Source organism: Mandrillus leucophaeus, unplaced genomic scaffold (assembly GCF_000951045.1).
Source record: "Mandrillus leucophaeus isolate KB7577 unplaced genomic scaffold, Mleu.le_1.0 Scaffold190, whole genome shotgun sequence".
Lineage (NCBI taxonomy): Eukaryota > Metazoa > Chordata > Mammalia > Primates > Cercopithecidae > Mandrillus > Mandrillus leucophaeus.
In genome coordinates, this window is record NW_012101921.1 from 2113932 (window position 1) to 2118892 (window position 4961).

A 4961-nucleotide genomic window follows, 5' to 3' on the forward strand; every position below is an offset into this window, starting at 1 on the left:
CCCTCCCCTCCCCCCACGGGGGCTCGCGAGGGGCCGGGGCCACCTTCACCCTCGCACCCCGCCAGGTGTTTAGGGCCAGGCCTCTACTTGGGGGTACGAATTACCAGACACCTCCCTCCACGAAACCCTCATGGTGGTGGGGCCCGTCGAGCCCCCTGAGAAGGTGGCCTTCTCGCGTGGCTTCTAGGCGCTGGAGAGGATGAGGGGACATCCCCTCCCCTGCTTCTTCCCCACTCAGTGGGAGCCTGGGGTGGGGGTGGGGGCGGTAGGGGCCCAGCTGGACAGGCCTGTTTGCGGGCCGGGGCCCTGCACCTCGCCTTCCTCGGCCCCCTCCTTTCGTTTCTGGTCCAGCCCCCCACGAATGGGGCTTCGTGGGACCTGGGAACCTCAGCCGGAGGTGGGGAGTTGAGCTCTGCCTGGACGTTTGCTCTGCTGCCTGCCTCCTTCCCAGTCTGCGGAAGAGAGAAATAAGGTCAAACAAACTTTCTCCCTACTCACGACGCCCTCCTCCCTCTTTCCTGGTAAAATAATAATTCAGATAAGTGGCGTGTTTGTATGAGAGACTGGCTCTTCCTTCTCCGCTCATTAGCTGAGCTTCTGATGGATGGTGGTGGGAATGGCCTGGCTAAATGAGGCCACTTTGCAGGAGACAGCGGCGAAAGAGCCACTAAGATAGACAATAACAATGCAGCTGCCTTTGAGATAAACACACAGTGGGAAGTTTCCAGCGAGCCTATCAGATGAGAGGAAAAGCCACACTTGAAAAATGTTATCTTTTTAGTTGAAAGCCTGCAGCAATTTCCTAATCACAAGACATTAAATGGATCTGGATTAAATATGGTAAAAGGGTAAAAAAGATGGTGATATCACCCCCAGGGCACTTTGCCTCTTATAATTGATCCCCCTGACCCGCTTTTTTCCTCATCTTCCCAGGTAGAGCTGTGGAAAAGTTTGTTAGTGTTCTTCCTCTTACCTGTTCTGCTCATCTGATTTTTTTTTTTTTTTTTTTTTTTAAGTAGCGATTGAAATGTAGGTTAGACTGTGAAGCCTTTCTCCATGCTCTGAATGTGTCTTAGGTCAATAGTTTTATGTGAGAAGCAGCCTCCAGGGCAAATTGTATTGGAGCAAAAAGATGTGGAAGTAGTTATAGTACAGAGGACACATGTTTAGTGTGCCCTGACTACCCAGTGATAAGAGGTGTCTTTTTTGTTTATTATTAAAGAAATGACATATTGGGACAGAAGTCTAGGAGAAACTGATGAAACATTAATTGAAATGAAAATGCCAAGAAAATAAAGGTCCGTGAATAGTAGGCACATGAGAGAATATATTAAGGCTGCATTATTATGTTTGCTTTTACCAGTGAATGAATTATGAGCTTAATTTCAAACGTGAATTGCCTAACATAAAAAGTCTTGGATTGACAAATCTGAACTTTCTGTTGAAAATATTAAGTTCTGTACTTCCTTTAATTACAGATTATGTCTACTTTGAGAATTCCTCCAGCAACCCATACCTAATAAGAAGGATAGAAGAACTCAACAAGGTATATACACTGAGTGTTCTTAATTTTAATTTAAAAAATATTTATTTTCCCTTGACGGGTAATTAGGTAAAGGGTGGCCTGGTGTGGAGGCTCATGCCTGCAATCCCAGTAAATTGGGAGGCCTGGTGGGTGGATAACTTGAGCCCAGGAGTTTGAGACCAGCCTGTGCAACACAGTGAGACCCCATCTCTATTTTTTTTTTAATTAATATAAAAAATAAAAATAGGGCCGGGCACGGTGGCTCATGCCTGTAATCTCAGCACTTTGGGAGGCCGAGGTGGTAGGATCACTGGAGGTCGGGAGTTCGAGAACAGCCTGACCAACATGGAGAAACCCCGTCTCTGCTAAAAATATAAAAAAATTAGCCGGGCATGGTGGCACACGCCTATAATCCCAGCCACTCGGGAGGCTGAGGCAGGAGAATTGCTTGAACCCAGGAGGCGGAGGTTGTGGTAAGCCAAGATCGTACCATTGCACTCGAGCCTGGGCAACGAGTGGAATTCCGTCTCAAAAAAAAAAAAAAATAATAATAATAAATAAAAATGAATGGGGTAAAGGGCATAAGAGATGGTTTTACTTTCAGTCCCAGACTCTTTGAAAGTTGAGATTTTAGGCCGGGCATGGTGGCTAACGCCTGTAATCCCAGCAATTTGGGAGGCCAAGGCAGGTGGATCACTTGAGGTCAGGAGTTCAAGACCAGCCTGGCCAACATGGTGAAACCCCGTTTCTACCAAAAAAGTACAAAAAAATTAGCTAGGCATGGTGGCATGCACCTGTAATCCCAGCTACTCAGGAGGCTGAGGCAGGAGAATCGCTTGGACCTGAGAGGCAGAGATTGCAGTAAGCTGAGATCACCCCATTGCACTCCAGCCTGGGTGACAGAGCAAAACACTGTCTCCAAAAAAAAAAAAAAAAGTTGAGATTTTAGAGACTTATGCAGGATTCTGAATTCCGAATATTCTTTTGCTTTTTAGTTACTGAATATTTAAAAGTCTGCAGATATTTTCAAATTGCTTAGAGCCTCTGAAAGAGCAGTTCACTTATGTAACTCAGACCCTTTTTATGTTTAGAGTCATAATGTGTATTTTTCCCTTTTTAGTGAATTAATATTTTCCTCTTCCAGGTTGAGAAAGAGGAAGCTAGGGAACATAATATTGAAAGGAATTGGCTGGGCAGGTGCAGTGGCTCACACCTGTAATCCCAGCCACTTTGAGAGGCCGAGGCGGGTGGATCACCTGAGGTCGGGAGTTCGAGACTAGCCTGACCAACTTGGAGAAACCCCATCTCTACTAAAAATACAAAATTAGCCTAGTGTGTTGGTGCCTGCCTATAATCCCAGCTACTCGGGAGGCTGAGGCAGGAGAATTGCTTGAACCTGGGAGGTGTAGGTTGTGGTAAGCCAAGATCACACCATTGCCCTCCAGCCTGGGCAACAAGAGTGAAACTCCTTAAAAAAAAAAAAAATTTTTGAAGGGAATTTGTAAAATTCTGGACTAGGCTAAATTGTCTGTGGTAGCTCACACCTGTAATCCCAACATTTTGGAAAGCTGAGACCTCAGGATCCTTTGAGTCCAGGAGTTCAAGACTTGCCTGAGTAACACAGGGAAACCCTATCTCTACCAAAAAAAATAGCCGGGTATGATGGCACATGCCTGTAGTCCCAGTTACTTGGGAGGCTGAGGAAGATTGCTTGGGCCCAGGAGGTCAAGGCTGCAGTGAGCTGTGATTGCATCACTGCGTTCCAGCCTGGGTAACAGAGACTTTGTCTCAAAAAAAAGAATATGGTTTTGGTATAATAAAGTAGCTTTGTACCTTTGGCCCAGTTAAAATGTTTACATTAAGGTTTGTCAGTGATCGTAGATTATTAGGAAAACAGAAGCCTTATGATTGCAGGAGAAGAACCTTTTTTTCGTTTTGTTTTGTTTTTTGAGATGGAGTTTTCACTCTTGTAGCCCAGATTGGAGTGCAATGGCGCAATCTTAGCTCACTGCAACCTCTTCCTCTCAGGTTCAAACGATTCTCCTGTCTCAGCCTCCCAAGTAGCTGGGGTTACAGGCATGCACTAGCACGCCTGGCTATTTTTTGTGTGTGTGTTTATTAGAGACAGGGTTTTACTATGTTGGTTGGGCTTGCCTTGAACTCCTTACCTCAGGTAATCCACCCACCCCAGCCTCCCAAAGTGCTGGGATTACAGGTGTGAGCCACTGCGCCTGACCAGCGTTTATATAATGGAGGCACCAGAAAGCAGTCATAAGTTACATGGACCATAGATTTTCTAATGATGCTTTGTTTTCCTTCAGACTGCTTTGAGGGTTGTGTGGCTTATGAGACTTCATAGTGTTAAAATCTTTGAGTCTGTCTAGCTAATACCTTTCCCTCAAAATGCCATCTGGTTACTTGTTCAGTTTTCTCCTGGAAAGGCAAGCCTGACCTAGGACGTTCCTACTTTAAAGAGCCTTGAGACCTTGGTTTGTTTTGGGAATATCCCAGGGAATTTGCATTATTTTTATTTTATTCCAGAGACAGGGAGACAGGGTCTGACTCTGTCATCCAGGCTGGAGTTCAGTGGTATGATTATAGCTCGCTGTAACCTTGAACTCCTGGACTCAAAGCAATCCTCCTGCCTCAGCCTCCCAAGTAGCTGAGTTTACAGGCATACTCCACCATGTCCGGCTAATTTTTAGCAGAGATGGGATTTCTCCATGTTGATCAGGCTGGTCTCTAACTCCCGACCTCAGGTGATCCACCGCCTTGGCCTCCCAAAGTGCTGGGTTACAGGCATGAGCTACTGTACCCGGCTTCCTTTTCTCAAAATGACTGTGCTACTGCATTTGCCTGTGTTAGTTGTCACCCAGGCTGGAGTGCAGTAGCATAGATCCCTGCTTACTGCAACCTCCTCCTCCCGGGTTCAAGTGATCTCCCTCAGCCTCCCAAGTAGCTGGGATTACAGGCGCCCGCCACCAGGCCCAGCTAATTTTTTTGTGTTTTAGTGAAGACAGGGTTTCACCATGTTGGCCAAGCTGGTCTCGAACTCCTGACGTCAAGTGATCCACCCACCTTGGCCTCCCAAAGTGCTGGGATTACAGGTGTGAACCACCACACCCAGCCTAATTTTTAAATTTTTTGTAGAGATGGCGTCTCACTATGTTGCCCAGGCTGATCTAGAACTCCTGTCCTCAAGCAGACCCCCATCTTGGTCTCTGAAAGCACTGAGAGATTTTACATTAAAAAAAAAAAAATTTAGTCTTTGAGACCACCAAATGAAGAGAATGGCCTCAAGTTTAGATCAGTCTGTGGGTGGGAACTGTTGGCATGTGATTCTGATCTTTTATGTTCTTGATGTAAGGTATAAGAATTGAGGCAACTCGGCTGGGCGCGGTGGCTCAAGCCTGTAATCCCAGCACTTTGGGAGGCC

General features: G+C 46.2%; 1 protein-coding gene across 1 annotated transcript in view; it reads left to right on the forward strand.

Moving 5' to 3' along the window:
* MTA3 (metastasis associated 1 family, member 3) overlaps window positions 1-4961 on the forward strand; it is a 217310-nt gene that overhangs the window by 866 nt on the left and 211483 nt on the right. Inside the window, exon 2 of the mRNA XM_011978218.1 lies at window positions 1479-1546. The gene's annotated coding sequence lies outside the window, so the exon portion shown is untranslated. The remainder of the gene's footprint in view (window positions 1-1478; window positions 1547-4961) is intronic.